Source organism: Rhinopithecus bieti, unplaced genomic scaffold (genome assembly GCF_001698545.2).
Source record: "Rhinopithecus bieti isolate Rb0 unplaced genomic scaffold, ASM169854v2 scaffold_20150, whole genome shotgun sequence".
Taxonomy (NCBI): Eukaryota; Metazoa; Chordata; class Mammalia; order Primates; family Cercopithecidae; genus Rhinopithecus; species Rhinopithecus bieti.
The window spans coordinates 2,945,386-2,965,468 of record NW_016810565.1 but is presented as its reverse complement, the minus strand read 5'-3'; the positions used below and the strand labels follow the sequence as shown (position 1 = coordinate 2,965,468).

Here is a 20,083-nt window from a genome sequence, read left to right as displayed (position 1 = left end):
GCCACCGCGCCCGGCAGTTTAGGTGTTTCTAATGCTTAACTTAGCCCAGTCAACAGGTGCTTTCTACTTTGAGGAAAATCGTATTTACTTTATACAAGAATAATTGTAACGATTGTCAGTTCCTGCCCACTCCACTGCTTAGCAGATTGAAAATATCTGTCACCTCCAAAAGGGCCCTAATTTGGACTTCCCTTGCTCCATCTACCACCTCCCTCAGAAGGAAATTGTTTTTAATTCTCCAAAGTAGAAACTCTCAGTTTCAAGCTCCAAGAACTATCAGTCTTTTTTTTTCTCACTCTCAGAACTGCCATCCTCAAAGTCATATAGTGCCCATCCGTCTGCAGCAGAGCCCCAGTCCCCCAACTTTTCTGCCACCCAACAAGTAAGTGTAGCACCCATTCGTCTGCAGCAGAGCCTCAGTCTCCCAACCTTTCTAACCCCCAACAAATAATGCATCTCCCGCTTTGTTTTTTGTTGGCGCACAGCACGTCCTCCCGCCCGGGGCTTTGGCTCACACTGCTCTGGTGTGTGCATGAGTATGTGCTGCTCTGTGTTTTGTGGTGTTTCTTTAGAAGCCTCTACCATTCTGTGGGTGTTTTCTCGATCTGAAATGGAACCACTGAGTCTATGACACCCGCTGCTGTTTGTGCAATTCTATGCAAAAATGGCTTCAAGTGTTACCTTGCCTGCTCCACTTCAGGGCAACCACAATGATGAACAGGCACGAACTTCTTGACGCATGCACTTCACCTCCCTGACAGGGCCCGATAAGATCAAATAGCAAGGCTGTAAGTGGTCTGACAGGCTCGGTGTGCCACGATCAGAGAGCAGAGGTGGGTGAGCTGAAGGCCCCTGCTGTACTCTTGCCACGGGGGCTTGCTTGGGCTGCAGTTAGCTCTGGGAGGGGCTGGCCTCAGGGGTGGAAGACACAGCCGAGTTTCCAGAAGAGTCGATGGGTGCATTTCAGGCACAGAAATCAGCCTAGAAAAATCTCCTTTCTAGGGCCTGGGTTTCTTCCTTTATCTTGTCAGTGTGGTTGTTTATTTCCCTCCTTGGTTATTTCTTCCCCACAAATCACTATAATAAGAACAATTTCACACAGAGTGAACATTCACATGGAGTCAAGTTCTTTGCTGAGGCCTGTACCTGTTTCCTCTAAGCCACCTCTCTGCTTTGAAAACAGTTCCCTCTCTCTGCTTCTGAGCTCATGAGGGGAGTCACTCAGGCGTCAGCATCCAAACCACAGGGAAGACTCATCGACCGACCCCACGGCCTGCTTTGGGGGATGGTGCATGTGGTGATATTTCTGGTAGGCATTTCAAGTTTTCATCTTTCATGTAATAAGGATTCCTTGTGACTCAAAGGAGAAAAGGAACCCTCGACTGGGATGGATTAACTAGTAATCGTGTTGTGAGCAGGGATTATTGGGATCTAATCTTTATTGCAAAAGTCATATTCAGTGAACTCTGAATGGCCTGATGGTTCCACACTCGCTATTAGGAGCCTGAGAACCCACAGCATGAGGATCCTGTGGAAATCATTTCTATATGGGGGCTGCTATAAGATCTAGTGTTGGTCTAGTGGCAAGGAAAAGAAAAGTGCCTGGGTCTGGGATATGCAACAAGTCAGTGGCACAACTAGCCATGAAAGAAAGGTGCCGGGGCAAGGGAATTATTTTTTCCGTGAAAGACTCCTGTTCACAAGAAGACGCTACTCATTTCATTTCTTTCCAGAAAGGTGCTGAAAGGCAAAAATTACCAAGGGTCAAGCAGAGAAAGCTCTAATAGAGAAATGCCATTATGCTTCAGATTCCTTAAGTTTTAATGAAATGTTGCTAGTTCTGTTTCATAGGCAGAGAATTGAAGGCTGTGAGAGGTTAAGGGGCTTGTCCAAGGTCACTCGGCAAATAAGTCCTAGAGTTGCAAGGGAAATGCTGCCAGGTCTGACAGTCTCATCCACACTGCCTCCTCCCGTCTGAAATGCAAAACAGGCAGATGAGGCTCCAGCTCAGACTCGTGAAAGCTCATAATCACCCTTAGCGTTTCTGGCTGTCCATGTTCCCAGCCTGTGAATTGAGCCCTCTCCTGGGCTGGGAAGCTGTAGTCATTGCTTGGCCTTTCTCCTTAGCCACAGATGGTTGGCCCAATATAAACTGCTTATTGTTTTTGTTTTTGTTCGCTTTCATCTCCAGAGTCAGGGAAATGAGTGCTCCCGAGATTACCTTGTCAGTAACTATGAAAGCACCCCCTGCCCATCTTCAAGTTCCAAAGAAATCCGACAACCATGATAGCAGCCTTAGTGGCAGCAAGAATAAAATCAAGAGTCCATAAACCAGACAGAAGGATCATCCAGTTCCCGACGTTAGCCAAGGCAGCAGGAGGAGTGACAAAGTTCTGGCAGGCTGATGGGACTGCTTACAAGATTTGGATACCCCAGAGCCCAGGAAAGTGAATCTGGGGATGCTTAAGGAAGCTGCTGTGCCTAGATGTCACTGGCTTCTGTGGGAAGGGCAACCCTGGTAGAAGGGAGCCCTCTCACCTCAATTTGTCTGTGTTGCACCCTTTTCTCCCACTCTGCTTTGCTCTCTGTGTGTCAGCTCTCAGTTGACCTGCTTCCCTTCTTCTAGGCCCGGCTGGAGCTGACAGCTCAGTGCTGCTCAGCTGGCTATCCCTGTTGGAACAACAGTTTTCAGACTTTATTAAGTACCTAAGCTTCCAACCCTGAGCAGCAAGCATGCTGTCTCCAAACTTCAGCATCCCAGCTTCCAAAGTCCCAAAGACTAGGCGAGCCCACTCAAGGTCATGCCATCCTCCAGGGGACTGTTTGCTTGGCCAAAAATCACGAGTGAGGAGAAAAATGAGAAGAGAGCATGGGGCATCAGCAAGCCCCCACACTCTTTTCTTCTTCTAAACACCAAACTCGTTCCTGTCACAGTTTCTTTTTCTTCAATAAAGAGTAAGACAGGAGCCACTTACATACACATCAAAAAACGGAGTCGCCTCATGGTGTCTCAGAGGCCACCGGTGCCTCTCTCCTCCCAACACTCTCTCTTGTAGAGGTGTTGGAAAAGTTGACTCAGTCATATCATCTTCATTTAGAAGTTTAGTTTGAATCATCTTAGTGTTCCATCTTTGTTTAGAAATGTTGAGCTGCTGGCTGGGCGCGGTGGCTCATGCCTGTAATCCCAGCACTTTGGGAAGCCAAGGTGTGTGAATCGCTTGAGGTAGGAGATTGAGACCAGTGTGGCCAACATTGTGAAACCCTGTCTCTGCTAAAAATACAAAAATTAGCCGGACATGGCGGTGCATGCCTGTAGTCCCACCTACTCGGGAGGCTGAGGCAGGAGAATGGCTTGAGTCTAAGAGGTAGAGGTTGCAGTGAGCCGAGATCACGCTGCTGCACTCCAGCCTGGCTGATGAGAGTGAAACTCCGTCTCAAAAAAAAAAAAGAAAAGAAAAAAATATATATATAGAAAAGAAAAGAAATATTGATCATTGAGCTGCTAAATGTGCAAGTTTTGCTCCTAAGGATAGTGGCCACTTCAGGTCAGGATGGTCTTATTTTGTTCAATCACACTCTTTCAAAGCTGGGGAAGTCCTAGAGTCTTTCTCTTCCACCTCTCCCATTTTACAAGTGGGAAACTGAGTCACTGAGAAGTAAAGTGCTATAGCTTTCATGGAGGAAACAGGACTCACTTCTGGCCTCCAAGCCCCCAGCCTGACATGCCCATGATCACTGTTTTTTTCTTTTTATTGAGTGTAACATCGAGACAAGAAAGCTTTAAAGCTCAACGCTCTTGTCACATTTTCTTGCCTGTTGTTCTTGTATTCCATTACAAATCTGCCCCTGACCCTTTTCGAAAGGGGTCATTGAGAGAGGGTAAGGAAGGAGAGGCAAATAAGCTTGGGCGTGACCTGATCAATCCATGGTTACTGAGTTTCTCAGGAATGGAGCCTTTTTTCTAAGGTAGAGAAGTGGAGGTGGAAAGAAAGCAGGAGCCACAGAGAGAGGATCTGGGGAAGGGGTAGGGGCCTGGCGACACCATTAGTTCCGGGGTTACATGCACTCCCAGTGGCCCTCGCTGAGCCCAAAGCCTAACCAGAGCACAGTCATGAAGCACCATCTACCTACAAAATTGGTGGCCCGGAAATTCACGCATAGATTTCATTCCATCACTGACGAAAGAAGTAGGAAGAAAGAAGATGATTATTAGAAATATCTTGAAGAAAACGTGGTTCTTAAATTTTAAAACTTATTAAAAAGAAAGTGCTTTGCCCACCTCCCAACTCTAGAGATCCTGATAGTTTAGTGTGGAGGCCAGAAATACGTTTTTCTTGTTGTTGTTGATGGTGAATGTCTAGTACTCCATTAGTGGCTTAAAAAAATCAACTATTTTGGAAAATCATTTCAGAGTTACAAAAAAAGTTGCACACATAGTATTGTCAATTTAGTAAACCCTTCACCTCCATTCCATTTCCCCTAATTTTAATTTAAAAAATTGTAGTAAAATATACATAATATAACATTTACTATTTTAAGTATTTTAAGTGTACAGTTCAATGGCATTAAGAATATTCATTCACGTTGCTGGACAGCCATCACCATCATCCATCTTTTATCTTCCCAAATGGAAACGATGTAGCCATTGAATGATAACACCCCATTCTCTCTTGCCAGCCGTCATTCGACTTTCTCTCTCTATGGATTTGACTCTGTTAGGTACCTCATATAGGTGGAACCATGCAACATTTGTCCTTTTGTATCTGGCTTATCTCACTTAACCTAGTGTCTTCAAGGTTCATTTATATTGCAGCATGTGTCAGAATTTCATTCCTTTGTAAGGCTCAATAATATTCAATTGCATGTATATACCACGTTTTCTTTCTTCATTTGTGTGTTGATGGATATGTGGATTGTTTCTACCTATTGACTATTGTGAATAATGCAGCTGTAAACATGGGTGTGCAAATATCTGTTCAAGTCCCTGCTTTCAATTCCTTCGGGTAAATACCCAAAAGCCTAATGTTAATTTCATATACAACTGTGGTACATTACTATTCACTTAATTTTCTCATACTATTCACTTACTATTTACAGACTTTATTCAGATTTCACCAATTTTTCCACTAAAATATAGTCTTATAATAAGCACTCCAGGAGATTCTGGTTCACGGGTCAAAGTTTTATAAGCATTATTTTTTAAATGACAGATTGGGTCCAGGAAGCAGTGCCATACATTGGAAAGTTGATCTCGGACTGAGGTACTGTACGCTGAATCCAGAACAGGTTCAAAAGCAGCCTGTGGAGATTCACTGCCTTCCACTGGGCCTAGTTTTCTCCATCTTTCAAAGAGAATGGTTTGAGAATGATCTGGAGTCTTCTAGAGAAAAGAAGCTCTAGCATGTAAAGTTGCTCTCTAGGTAAAAGCTTTCCAGACAGCTGCTGACAAAAGAGAAATTGGCCAGCATTTCTGAACTCTCTTAATAATGGTATTATTATTACTTTACATAAAAGAAGCAAGATTTCAACTAAATGACAATGGTTCTAGGATTCTTTCACAGTAGTGTTAATTCCTTATAAAGCAGCATGGGAGTATTTTTCTGTAGGAATCAGCCTGACAGAGTCCTATAGAACTGAGCCTCTGAAGACGTGCACTGACCAGCACAGGGAAGAAGAGTTAAAGATCTCTGAACATGTGAAACGACATCATTACTGCTGCTCCAGGCATGTGGTATGTTTCAGGCACCCTTTTAAGTTAGTCTTCTCATGAGGAAGATTTGGGAGCAAATGCAAAATGAACCCACGGGAACATTTTTATAACACTGCTTTGGATGCAGCACAGAAGTGTGCCTTTTACGGTAAAAGGATGTGAAACCGTAAACTGGTGACCAAAGATACTCCAAGGAAGCATTAAAACAAGGAAGCAGGCCGGGCACGGTGGCTCACGTCTGTAATCCCAGCACTTTGGGAGACCGAGGCAGGTGGATCGTGAGGTCAGGAGTTCAAGACTAGCCTGACCAACATAGTGAAACCCCATCTCTACTAAAAATACAAAAATTAGCCAGGCATGGTGGTGCGCACCTGTAATCCCAGCTCACAGGAGGCTGAGGCAGGAGAATCGCTTGAAGCTGGGAGGCAGAGATTCAATGAGCTGAGATGACACCACTGCACTGTAGCCTGGGTGACAGAACGAGACTCCGTCTGAAAGAAAAAAAGGAGAAGAAGAAGGAAAAAAAATAAGGAAGCAACGGTAATTCAAAGAGAGGGGAGGACCTGGGCTGAAATCTGGTTTGGATTCTATTAATCTCAGTGTCTTGGGAAAAGCCCTAGAGGGCCCTTAACAAAGGGAGAGGCAGTCATGACCTCAGCACTAGCATCTTAACATCTTTTCAGAGAGGTGTCAATTCCTGGGGACCCCCTTGTGGCAGCCCTGACTCAGAAAGAAACACACCAGCTACTATAGTACATCATCACATACCACTTCCTGAAGGGCTTTGGGTTTTCCCTAGAAGGCTATATTGTTATGAGCAGGTCCTGCCAGGAACAAGCTTGAGCTCAATAGCTAAAGCAGGGGTGGGGGGAGGAAAGAAGCAGAACAGAACATACACCTTTTGTGTGTGTGTGTGTTTACATACATATACATACAGACTTGCCCCCACTCACAGTTTATTATCTGTGCCTTATAATCCATATATGGAAGATAGGCATGGAAGTAGAGAAAAACAAAATGGACCTCTAGAAGGAAGAGGGAAATAAATCAGTCAATGGCCTTTCCCAACTTTGTGAGATTTGAAATAGCAGATATTATGCAAAGGCAGAAGTCTATAGTTGGATAAGGAAGAACTACCATTTGATCCAGCAATCCCACTGCTGGGTATCTACCCAGAAGAAAAGAAGTCATTATGTGAAAAAAGAGACTTGCTCATTTGTGTTTATAGCAGCACAATTCACAATGGCAAAAATATGGAACCAGCCCACCAACCAATGAGTGGATACAGAAAATGTAGTGTGTGTGTGTGTGTGTGTGTGTGTGTACCATAGAATACTACTCAACCATAAAAAGGAAAAAAATAATGGCATCCACAGCAACCTGGTTGGAGTTGGAGATCATTATTCTAAGTGAAGTAACACAAGAAGGAAAAAACGTTGTATGTTCTCACTTATAAGTGGGAGCTAAGTTGTGAGGACACAAAGGCATAAGAATGATATAATGGACTTTGGGGACTCAGGGAGAAGGGTGGGAAGAGGGTGAGGAATAAAAGTCTAACACTGGGTACAGTGTGCACTGCTCAGGTGATAGGTGCACCAATATCTCAGAAATCACCAATAAAGAATTTATCCATGTAACCAAAACCATCTGTTTCCCAAAAACTATTGAAATAAAAATAAATAAATAAGCAAATACACAAATATAAACATTTATTGTTAGATCTCTTACAATTGTTAATATGCTGATGGAATTGTACATTCCTTTTCTCACATTTATGTCATTAAACAAATGTTTTTAAAATCATCATGCAGTAGAACTCTGTGGAGCACCCTTTGGGAAACACTGAACTAGCTTGCTTGAACAGTAGCACTGCCTGTGCTTCTTGGCAGGCAAGATAATTAGAGAAACATGATGGGCTATTGTTTTATAACCAGATACAAGTCTATCTTTTTTTTCAGATTCTAAGTTGTAAATAAATTTTTGGATTAGTTATGTAGTGCAAAGAGTCATTGAACCACATAATGACACATAATAAAGTATCCCTTTAAAATGGTTTAATTGTACATGTAGAATAATTTTCTATCTTTTATTTTACTGTATCAAATATTGGGTACAAGACATTTTGCATTGGGAGAAGGGGAGCAGGCCTGTTGCTTTCTAGTAGTCTAGTTTGATAGAAATCACTAAATTTAGAATACCTTGAACTTCTTTTCCTTGAACGCAAATTCATTTATCTATGAATAAGCATTATGATTATGACTGCAGTTGAAATTCTCTAACTTAACTTTCGAGTCTCCAGCAGTATCCAGAAACTGCTTCCCAAATGAACAAATTTCCATAAGCTTTTGATACCAGACCTGCATATGAGACACTTTGGATATTTTGGCATTTGAGAAGGCTGGTCTCTTCTTTCACCTAAACATAAGCTCTTCCATCTCCTCCAAAGATGAGTCCCAGGGCAATCCTACAGGCAGGATTGAGACTTTCTCTGGAAGCTTCCTTAGGTTTGATGCAATGCTCAGGAAGGCACTTGAGCAAGATCATACAGTCCTGGCCAGGATAACTTAGTAAAAACATGCCATTAGCAACAAGGAAGAAGTTGTCTTTCCTTCTGTGATGGCAGAGCGTTTCTTAGAAAGTAAAGAAATGCAGAAAATCTTCATCATAGCTATCTTATCTACTTGATCTCATTACTCCTTATTAACACAAGAAGACTCTGAACAGTTATAGTGAAAGTCCCGGTAAGAAGGAAGTGATCACTTTCAAACTAATGTAGCATATCAAGATGATGATAAACAAAAAAGTCTAATTATTCAATAATAAATAATATTGATTCTTAATTGGAGATATAACATTTGTTCCTGCCTATCTCTTCCATCATCTCACTACATGATGCGTTTGCAAATACACACACACACTAATCAGTTGGGTCTGGTTCCCTTTTTTGTTCACCTATTGCACCCAGTTTTGCTGTTTATCAGAAAATTACCACATGATGTTGAAATTAACTGCTTATGTGTCATCTTCCTCATAAAACTACAGACTCTTTGAAGATAGGTTCAACATATTATCATCTCAATATTCCACTGACCGATGCAGAAAATATTTATCAAATGTGTTGAGTATATCACCATTACACTAGTTACATGGACACTCATTTATGCTATGCTTACTGGTAAATTTGACCAACTGTTTCCTTTTATGATTTAACACACTCATTTTAGATGAGTGGACCATCAGAAAATAAGTTTTTTTTTTGTTTTTTGTTTTTTTTTGAGGCGGAGTCTCGCTCTGTCGCCCGGGTTGGAGTGCAGTGGCCGGATCTCAGCTCACTGCAAGCTCCGCCACCCGGATTTACGCCATTCTCCTGCCTCAGCCTCCCGAGTAGCTGGGACTACAGGCGCCCGCCACCTCGCCTGGCTAGTTTTGTATTTTTTTAGTAGAGACGAGGTTTCACCGTGTCAGCCAGGATGGTCTCGATCTCCTGACCTCGTGATCCGCCCATCTCGGCCTCCCAAAGTGCTGGGATTACAGGCTTGAGCCACTGCGCCCGGCCAGAAAATAAGTTTTTTAGTACAGACTTTAAAATGGAGATAGCACCTCTAAAGGACCTATATTTATTTGTTTCAAGAGAAATATAACTTTGAGACATGACAACAATATAAACTTTAAGATAAATCTATCAGTATCATTTGAGAATTCAGTTAAAATTGAGAAAATCAGAATAATGATTTGATATGGTTTGGATTGATGTCCTCACCCAAATCTCATGTTGAATTTGAAGAAGGATCTCGTGGAAAGCAATTGGATCATGGGGGCGAATTTCTCCCTTGCTATTCTCATAATAGTGGATGAGTTCTCATGAGACATAATGATTTAAAAGTGTGTGGCACTTCCCCCTTTGCTCTCTCTCTTCTGACATCATGTGAAGAAGGTGCTTGATTCCTTTTAGTCTTCCACCATGATTGTAAGTTTCCTGAGGCCTTCCAGGAACTTCTTGCTTCCTGTACGGCTTGCAGGACTGTGTGTCAATTAAACCTCTTTTCTTCAAAAATTACCCTGTCTCAGGTAGTTATTTATAGCAGTGTGAGAACACACTAATACAGAAAATTTGTACTGGGAGTGGGGCACTGCTATACCTGATAATGTGGAAGCAACGTTGGAACTAGGTAATGGGCAGAGATTGGAGCAGTTTGGAGGGCTCAGAAGAAGACAGAAAGACATGGAAACATTTGGAACATCCTAGAGACTTGTTGAATGGTTTTGACCAAAATGTTGATAGTGATATGGACAATGAAGTTCAGGCTGAGGTGGTCTCAGATGGAGATGAGGAACGTACTGGGAACTGGAGTAAAGGTCACTCTTGCTATGCTTTAGCAAAGAGACTGGCACATTTTGCCTCTGCCCTAGAGATCTGTGGAATTTTGAACTTGAGAGAGAATATTTAGAGTATCTGGTGGAAGAAATTTCTAAGGAGTGAAGCATTCAAGATGTAATCTGACTGTTTTTAAAAGTGTATGCTCATATACATGAATGAAGAGATGATCTGAAACTGGAACTTATATTTAAAAAGAAGCAGAGCATAAAAGTTTGGAAAATTTGCAGCCTGACCATGCAGTAGAAAGAAAAACCCATTTGCTGGGGTGAAATTCAAACCAGATGCAGAAATTTGTTAATAGGCAAGACAATGGGGGAAAATGTCTCCATGACATTTCACAGACTGCCATGGCAGCCCCTCCCATTACAGGCCTGGAGGCCTAGGAGGGAAAAATGGTTTTGCCTTGGAACATGGCACCTTGCATCCTAGCCATCCCAGCTTTATCCATGATTAAGAGGTGCCAAGGTACAGCTCAGGCTGTGACTTCAGAGGGTGTAAGTCCCAAGCCTTGGTGGCTTCCACTTGGTGTTGGGCCTGCAGGTATGCAGAAGGCAACAGTTGAGGTTTGGGAACCTCTCCCTAGATTTCAGAGGATGTACGGAAATGCCTGGATGTCCAGGCAGAAGTCTGCTGCAGGAGTGGAGCCTGCAGAACTTCTGCATGGAGAACTTCTACTAGGGCAGTGTAAAGGGAAAAGGTGAGCTCCCACACAGAGTCCTCACTGGGGCACTTCCTAGTAGAACTGTGGTAAGAGAGCCACCATCTTTCATACCTCAGAATGGTAGCTCCATTGACAACTTGCCCCATGCACCTAGAAAAGCCACAAACACTTAATGCCAGCTCATGAAAGCAGCCATTGGGGCTGTGCCCTGAAAAGTCACATGGGTGGAGCTGCCCAGGGCCTTGGGAGTCCACCTCTTGCATCAGCATATCCTGAATATGAGACATGGAGTAAAAGGAGATTATTTTGGAGCTTTAAGATTTAATGACTGCCCTACTGGGTTTTGGACTTGCATGGGGCCTGTAGCCCCTTTGCTTTGGCTAATTTCTCCTAAATGGGAGCATTTACCCAAAGCCTGTACCCCCACTGTATCTTGGAAGTAACAAACTTGCTTTTGATTTTGCAGGCTTATAGGCAGAAGGGACTTAATTTGTCTCAGATGAGACTTTGGACAGTGGACTTTTGAGTTAATGTTAAAATAAATTAAGACTGGGGAACTGTTGAGAAAGGATAATTGTATTTTGCAATGTGAGGAGGACATGAGATTTGGGAGGGACCAGAGGCAGCATATGGTTTAGATTTGTGTGCCCAGCCGAATCTCATGTTGAGTTGGAGGAAGGGCCTGGTGGAAGGTGATGAATCATGGGGATGAATTTCCCCCTTGTTTCTCTCATGATAGTGAGTAATTTCTCATGAGATCTAATGGTTTAAAAGTGTGTGGCACTTCTTTCTTTGCTTTCTCTCTCTCCTGCAGCCATGTGAAGAAGGTGCTTTCTTCCTCCTCACTTTCTGCTATGATGGTAAGTTTCCTGAGGCCTCCCAGACATGCTTACTGCACATCCTGAGGAACTGTGAGCCAATTAAACCTCTATTCATAAATAACCCAGTTTCAAGTAGTTCATTATAGCAGTGTGGGAACAGACAAATACATGATTGTATGCCAGATAACAGACAAATAAGTAATACTTCTATGATTACTTGAGTTTAAGAGCCCTAGTTCACTCTGTGTTCTACCAAAATTCATTTGTTTCATGTTTAAGAAAGAAGCTGATTAAAACCATCATGTAAAAGGGAATTTTTTCTACAACCCTTATTCCTTATACAGTAATTCCACCTATCTTAAAGGGATATGTTCCAAAGCTTCCACTGGATGTCTAAAGCTACAGATAGTATTGAATTCTTTATATACTATGTTTTTTCCTATACAGACATACTCATGATAAAATTTATAAGTTGGTACAGAAAGAGATGAGCAATAACTAAAAATAATATAGAACAGTTATAGCAATATACTGTAATAAAATTTACATGAATGTTGTTTCTCTCTCTCTCAAAATATCTTATTGTACTATACTCACTTGTTTTATGGACCTCAGTTGACCCTGGGTAACTGAAACTGCAGAATGCTCAACCTCCTCCGATGAGGTGGGACTACTGTACACAAATAATGTGAATTCCTCTAAAGAGGATTAAGAGGTCAGCTTCTTTACATTTTGGTCTGCATCCTAGCATTTCCTCAAAAAGGTGTTTCAGGCATTGGAAAAGTGTATTCTGGAACAGGTTCTCTCCAATAGAAATATAATGTAAGACATGTATATAATTTTAAATTTTCTAGTAGCGTCATTAAAAAAGAAACAAGAAACAGGTAAAAAGTATTTTAATAATATATTTTATTTAACCCAATATATCTAAAATATTATCATTTCAATAAGCAATCAATATAAAATGATTCCTGATATATTTTCCATTCTTTTTTTATCCGAATTATTTGAAATCCAGTGCGTATTTTATACTCACATTTTAATTTGGACTAGACACATTTCTGTGCTCAATAGCCACATGTGGACAGTGGCTAATATTGGTCTAGAAAACCCATCACATGAGAACAAGCTATTTATTTTTCTTATGTCATGTATGATTTTGTTGAGAAGATATCAGCTTGAGTCAATGGGTCTAGTAGTGCTGAGTTGAGTTATAGAATTTGATAACAAATACTTACCAAGTTCTTAATGTGTTCTAAGCTTTGTTTTAGATACTGGGACTATAGTTGTAAATAAGAGTCAAAATTTACTCCCTTATGGAGCTAACATTCTACTATGTGATACAGACAACAAACTAGACACATTTAATATAATGTAGGTTGAATGGTGGTAAATGCTAAGGCAAAAACAAGGACAGTAAACAGAAATAGAGAATACTGAGACAGGAATCTAAGTTTTAGAAATAGTTGCCAGTTGCCTTCTTAGTTAAAAGGTGACATTTGGTTAAAGACCTTCTGGCAATATTACATGAAAATTATGACCTTGGGTAACTGGGATTTTTAAGTAAAAATTGTTGAAATGTATAGATGAGTTTTTCTCTTAGATTTAAAGGTTTCAGGCCAGGTGTGGTGGCTCACACCTGTCATCCTGGCACTTTGGGAGGCAGACATGGGAGGATTGCTTGAGCCCAGGAGTTCAAGACCAGCCTGGGCAACATGGCAAGACGTGTCTCTACAAAAAAAAAAAAAAAAAAAAATTAGCCAGGCACGTTGGCACACACCCGTAGTCCCAGCTACTCAGGAGGCTGAAGTGGGAGGATATCTTGAGCCTGGGAGGTCAAAGCCACAGTAAGTCATGATCATGACACTGCACTTTAGCGTAGGCAACAAAGTGAGACCCTGTCTAAAAAATGGTTTCACATATCTGTGTGAAGGCTGACCATGGGCTAAACAATTTTGTTTGTGATAATGCTAAAACAAACACAGGCTCTGTGTTCTTGGGATACGTATTTTAAAGGCAGACTATTAATTAAATATTTGAAATTATAAATATGTAAGTACACATGAAGATAGGTACTGTGAATTTATATAACAAAAACCCAAACCAGACCTGAGCTAGGCTAAAAGGATGTCTGAGTTACCTGAGGCAAAACTGAAAGAGGCATTGGAATAGCATTCTGGGAGGAAAGAACAATATATGCAAATGTCCTCGGTAGTGTATTTAAGAAATAAAAATACAGCTTGTCTGGCTGGCATGAGGAGAGAGCTCCATGAAAATGGAGTTGAAATTGAGGCTGCAGTCTATTGGAACATGTAGACCATGTTCAACATTTAGATCGGTTTGGATAATCCTAAGAGAAGTGGAAAGCCATTTAAGGTGGTTTGTTTCTTTTAAACATTTAAGATTTTAGAGGATAATAAGATTTTTGTTTTGAAATAATCACTGTGGCTGCAGTGCATGAAGGGATTGGAGGGGTGGCCAGAGGTCAATAGGCAGGCTCTCATAGTGGCCCTCAGTTCGAGATCAGAATGTGTATGTCATAAGCTTAGACAACCAATTCCTTGTGGAATCCATGGGCTTTTAGAAAGCGTGACTCTCAGGTGAACTTGAGGAAGGACCATCTAAAGGTCTGAGCCCTCAGAAAAGAGGCTATGTAATGACTTCATAGGACAGTAAATGTAAATGAACATGTTAGTGAAACACAGATGGAACAAAATTCTAATGAAGAAAAGAATCGGCCGGGCGCGGTGGCTCAAGCCTGTAATCCCAGCACTTTGGGAGGCTGAGACGGGCGGATCACGAGGTCAGGAGATCAAGACCATCCTGGCTAACACGGTGAAACCCCGTCTCTACTAAAAAAAAATACAAAAAACTAGCCGGGCGAGGTGGCGGGCACCTGTAGTCCCAGCTACTCGGGAGGCTGAGGCAGGAGAATGGCGCAAACCTGGGAGGCGGAGCTTGCAGTGGGCTGAGATCTGGCCACTCACCTCCAGCCGGGGGGACAGAGCGAGACTCCGTCCAAAAAAAAAAAAAAAAAAAGAAAAGAAAAGTTCAGTTGTAGATGGTATGAAATTTTGGCTTTAGTGTCATATTATATTGGACAACTTAGAATCCACACTTTAACCTTATATTTTGATTAACTTGCTTTGCAGGTTTCAGTTCTTACCATTGTGAACTTCTTACTTTTTTTTTTTTTTTTTTTTTGAAAGTGAGTACAGTGCATAGGGCAGTTATCAACTGGTTTTCCTACCTCAAACGATTCCTTTGCACCTAGTAAAATCAAGATCCTAGACTGGCCTCCAACTTTTTAAGGTCCTTTGAAAGTGAACCTTACTGTTGTTTACATGTTATATTTGTGCAGGTCACATGCAATGGTACAGCCTAATCCAGTCAAAAAAAACTTGATAAGGAACAATCTATGATTTCCTCAAAGTCCAACAGAAAGGATAGATGCTGGAGGTTTAAAAAGCTTTTGTATTAAAAGAGCTCTCTTGAAGTTTTCCTTTAATTAAAAATACACAGAAAATGATGCAGTCAAGTTCCTAGTAACCTGATTATAGGATACCTCTTACACAAGAAATATTACTAGAAAGATTAATAGTAGTGATGGCCAAAATTTATTGAATTCTAACTATGGCTAAGCTCTATTCTAAATATATCATCTCATGTAATCTTCACAATAACTTGACAGTGTCAGCACTATTATCATTACCATTTCATAAAGAAGTAAAAGAATACATGGAACCATCAGATAACGTGCCTCAAAGCATGGACATTGTGAGGAATAGAGTTGGGATTTGAGCCTTGGCAGTGTCATACAGAAGCTTCTGTGTTACAGGTCCCTTTACTTCTAGATTAGTGGTTTTCTCCCTTTCTCTGGTGAATGCAAGGTGAGCTACTCACAAGGAGGTTCCTAAGCAAGTGTCTCTTTTGAACTAAAATGGTGTTGAGTGGATGCCCTGTGCAACTGTGAAATTTTCCCTCAGCCTTTCTCAGGGTGCTCCCATATACCTTGGAGTTTCTTTCAGCCAACATCACAATCAGCTAGGGCTTTGAAATGGATTTTTGTGAACAATGTGAATTATGTGACACTATTCTTCCACTGGACAATTTTTCATCTATCAGACTAGGCCCTTCATGCAGAAGGTGGCAGTGAAGGATCTGGAAGGGGTGTCTTTCTGTGTCTCAACTGTTTCCTGGAAGTTTGCTCCTGGGCACCTCCAGCTTTTCTTCACCTCTACCTTCCTTCAGTAGGAGAAACCAGAAAGGTCCCCGACTACCCAGAGCAGGTGCCCAACAAGGAGCAAAGAAACAAAATACAAAGTAAATAAACACTGGGACAAGAGGGCAGCAGAGTAATGATAATGCTGTGAGCATGAAAAGCACTGTGGCCTCTCACTCCGCATCTGATATGTTTGGATATTTTATCCCCTCCATACTCATGTTGAGCTGTGATCCCTCATGTTGGATGTGGGCCTGGTGGGAGGTGTTTGGGTCGTGGAGGTGGATCCCTCATGAATGGCTTGGTGCCCCCCCTCAAAAATAGTCCTAGGGTGACCCTGAAGTTCTCCTTTCTAGGTTGCCCCTGGACTGGGCACTATGAGGAGAGACCTCACTGCATTCCCTTGCTCCTTGCTCTCCTTGCTGAGACTTGGTCCAGAACCTCACATACTAGACAAACAGTACATGGTCAGGGCAGATGTGCTTAGAACACCTCCCTTAACTCTCTCAAACTCTCTTCACTGCTTCAAGACTAACACCCCTATAGTGAGCGTTCCTCACTGAGAGCCCTCAACAATTTTTGTTTCATCTGCTTGTTAGTTTTCATAAGCTAAATGTTTGCACTGTACCTCAGAACTATCTTTTAATGAAAATGATTCCAGGCCATTTTATTTAAAAACACAGGCTCATAGAATGCTCATTTCAGGAAGCAAAAAGGAATAATTCTTCTGAAATTCCTGTAGGAGTATATAGTGATAGCGAGAAACCCACTGGGTTTAGCCAACCAGGGCAATTTACTGAAAAAGGGCCTTGGGCAGAAAGAGCGCCACTGAAAGTAGCAGTACAGGAGAACCCCAAAGACCTCACTTAGCCCTTCCCTTTCCTTCAGAAGGGTTTTCAATAAACCGTTCCAAATACTAAATCTTGATTTGACATAATTCAGAATTATAGGAAAATTCCCAAAGAGTAGGCAGGCCAAGACAGAGACAGTAATAGCCCCCTTTAATAGGACCTTTACAAGGGAGGCTGGAGCCCAATGAGATCAAAGCAAGGGAAGGTGTTCTGACCTCACCCCGTAGCATGGATTGAACTCCTAACCTCAGTCTGCCCAGGAGACAAAAGTTATTGCAGCTGCTTCAAAGCCACAGTCAGTCACATGTGAGAGTTGCCTCCTATCCCAGGGCTCACCCTCAAATCTGCCTCCACCACCCTTGCTTGGCTAGCAGGTTGTGAATGGGGAGGAGGCCACTGGATATGGTGCATTAGTCCATTTGCATTGGTGTAAAGGAATATGTGGGGCTGGGTAATTTACAACAAAAATAAGCTTATTTGGCTCACAGTTCTGCAGGCTGCACACAAAGCATCGTGCCAGCATCTGCTTCTTGTGAGGGCCTCAGGAAGGTTACAGTCAAGGTGAAAAGCCTAAGGGAGCCTGGATGTCCCATGAGGGAGAGAGTGGGCAAGAGAGAGGGAGCTGGAAGTTCCAGGTTCTTTTAAACAACCAGATCTTACGTGAACTCACAGAGCAAGAATTTACTTGCTACCATGAGGGGGGCACCAAGCCATTCATGAGGGATCCACCTCCACGACCCAAACACCTCCCACCAGGCCCACATCCAACACGAGGGATCACATCTCAACATGAGTATGGAGGGGATAAAATATCCAAACATATCAGATGCGGAGTGAGAGGCCACAGTGCTTTTCATGCTCACAGCATTATCATTACTCTGCTGCCTTCTTGTCCCAGTGTTTATTTACTTTGTATTTTGTTTCTTTGCTCCTTGTTGGGGACCTGCTTTGGGTAGTCGGGGACCATTCTGGTTTCTCCTACTGAAGGAAGGTAGAGGTGAAGAAAAGCTGGAGGTGCCCAGGAACAAACTTCCAGGAAACAGCTGAGACACAGAAAGACACCCCTTCCAGATCCTTCACTGCCACCTTCTCCTGCATGAAGGGCCTAGCCCGATAGATGAAAAATTGTCCTATGGAAGAATAGTGTTACATAATTCACTTTATTCACAAGAATTCATTTTCAAAGCCCTAGCTGATTGTGATGTTGGCTAAAAGAAACTCCAAGGTGTACGGGAGCACCCTGAGAAAGGCTGAGGGAAAATTTCACAGGGACTCTGCACAGCATAAGATACTGAAAGGCCTGCTGAGGCCACATGAAGGAGACAGGAAACTGTTTCCCTAAAGAGCATGGCAAGTAGTTGCTGTGGAACCTCATTAGATGCTGTGATTTAGTCTAATGCACTTGACTCTGTCAGTTCCCCTGTCTTCAGGTTTTTTCCTCCAGTAGTGACACTGTGGCTCTCAGTGCTGGGGTGGGGGGATTTATACCACATGGAGCAGCCGTTTAGCAGATCACTTGAAAGAGACAAGAATAGGGTGTTGGAAGAACAAGGGAGTTCCTAGAAATACTCCCCACTTCTTTTACTCATTCTTATTTTGTAGGATTTTAAGCCAAGCCCATGAGAACTGTTACAGGATGTATGTAATAAAAAGACCTCCCAGCTTCTACTCCTGCTCCGGTGTGCAGGGACAAGCTGTGTCTGTGACTTAACACCCTCCACGTCTGGCCTTGATTTCTTTGGCTCTCCAGGTAGGCAAAGGCAAGTAATGATAACCGGCCTTTGGGTGATTAGTATCACATTCCAGAGAGGTAAGCTAGAGGGGTCTACTTATTACTGTCCCTGGTCCAAAGTGCAATTCCCTGCTCATTCCTCTGTCTCTGCATTTGTTCACTCACTTATCCACCAACAAATGTTTACTGATTGCCGACTCTGTGCTAGGCAGTAGCTTGAGTTCTATGGGTAGAGTGGTGAATAAAGCAAAGTCCCGTCCATCAAGGAGCTTAGATTTTGTAACCACACCTGACATCTATGCAGCCACTTTCATCTAGATTTGTCAACACCTGTGCAGATGTACTTTGCAGAATGATTTTGCCCTACCAACGGTGATTATTCCTTAGCGTTGAAAATGCTTTGTTGAAAGTCCAGATCTTTCTTTACTCCCACTACATGTGGCACCCTCCAGTCTCCTTCCATGACGGTTCACAGCAGTCCTTCAGGTCTGAGCTCATTGCTCCCTCACCTTGCTAGACAATTCTTCCTTCTGTATCCTTGTTCCTGCCCTTGATTTATATGTATAATTGACTAACCTTTTTGTCATTTTATGTATAATATTCTGTCTGCCCACTTACACTGAAAACTTTCTGAATGCAGGGTCTACATCTTTTAATTTTTATCTATTATTCTTGAACAACCAGTGCAGTGGAGTTTTACTATAGACACAGACTTCAATCTTTCCTCCTTTGCATTGTGTTAGTTTGCATTCTGCTATTCTGCTCCTGAAGATATGCGTTGTAAATAGCTGTAATTCACTTTCTGCTACTCTGCTTGCTTTTTTGATGCTGTCTGTTGATAATGCTTGAACATGTGTCTTATTCACCACTGTATCCTATATGCAGCAGAGTACCTGGTATAATAATATAAACTTGATACATATTTCTTGATTATCCGTTGGCTGACTGACTGGCTGGTACAGAAACAATCCGCACAATCTGTAGCATGACCAGTCTTTAGGAACATTGTGCAACATACAAGAATTCCAAAGCTTTCCTGTAGACGTCTAGAAATACCCACTAATTGGCCTGAAGACGCTGAAGTTAAAGAAAAGACTGTCATTGAGCCAAAGAATGAGGCCACATATAAAATATTTGTATGCCTTATTTTGCCCTTCAGAATGATTATGTTTTGGCTGGAAGGTGCAAGACCCTATGCTTTTACTGTTTACCTTATAAAAGTGATAGAGAATGAGGAAGAGAGAGAGAAACTTGAAATTTGAAGATGATACACTGTGGGCATTGAAGATGAAAGAAGAAGCCACAAGTCAAGGGATGCAAAGGAATGCAGGTAGGTTCAAGAACCTAAAAAGGGAAGGAAAACGGGTTCTCCTCTACACCACTGAGAGAGAATGCAGCCATACCAACACATTGATTTTTAGAACCTCTGACTACAAATTAGAAGATAGTAAATTTATTTTGCTTTAATCACTAATTTTTGGCCATTTCTTACAGCACTGTTAGGAAGACAATACAAGGGTCCAGTGCAGCCAAGAGCTCCTGAAACAACCTCAGGGTCTGGCAGTATAATCTGAAATGTATCAATAATGGTAGTTCTGAAACACTAAGGTGGAAGAACTGGATTATCTGAGAAGAAAAGGGAGCTCTGTAATGTGGAGCACACACTGAGTGCTGAGTTTTCTAAACATCTGCAGAAAAACATGTTCCC

The 20,083-nt window shown here is 42.1% G+C and overlaps 1 long non-coding RNA gene across 1 annotated transcript; it reads left to right on the top strand.

The window, feature by feature from the left end:
- Nucleotides 1-1,134: 1,134 nt before the first annotated feature.
- On the top strand, nucleotides 1,135-19,699 carry LOC108542283 (uncharacterized). Its single transcript, XR_001889215.1, has 3 exons — nucleotides 1,135-1,309; nucleotides 18,246-18,393; nucleotides 19,535-19,699. It is a non-coding gene; the product is annotated as an uncharacterized LOC108542283 (long non-coding RNA).
- Nucleotides 19,700-20,083: the final 384 nt, after the last annotated feature.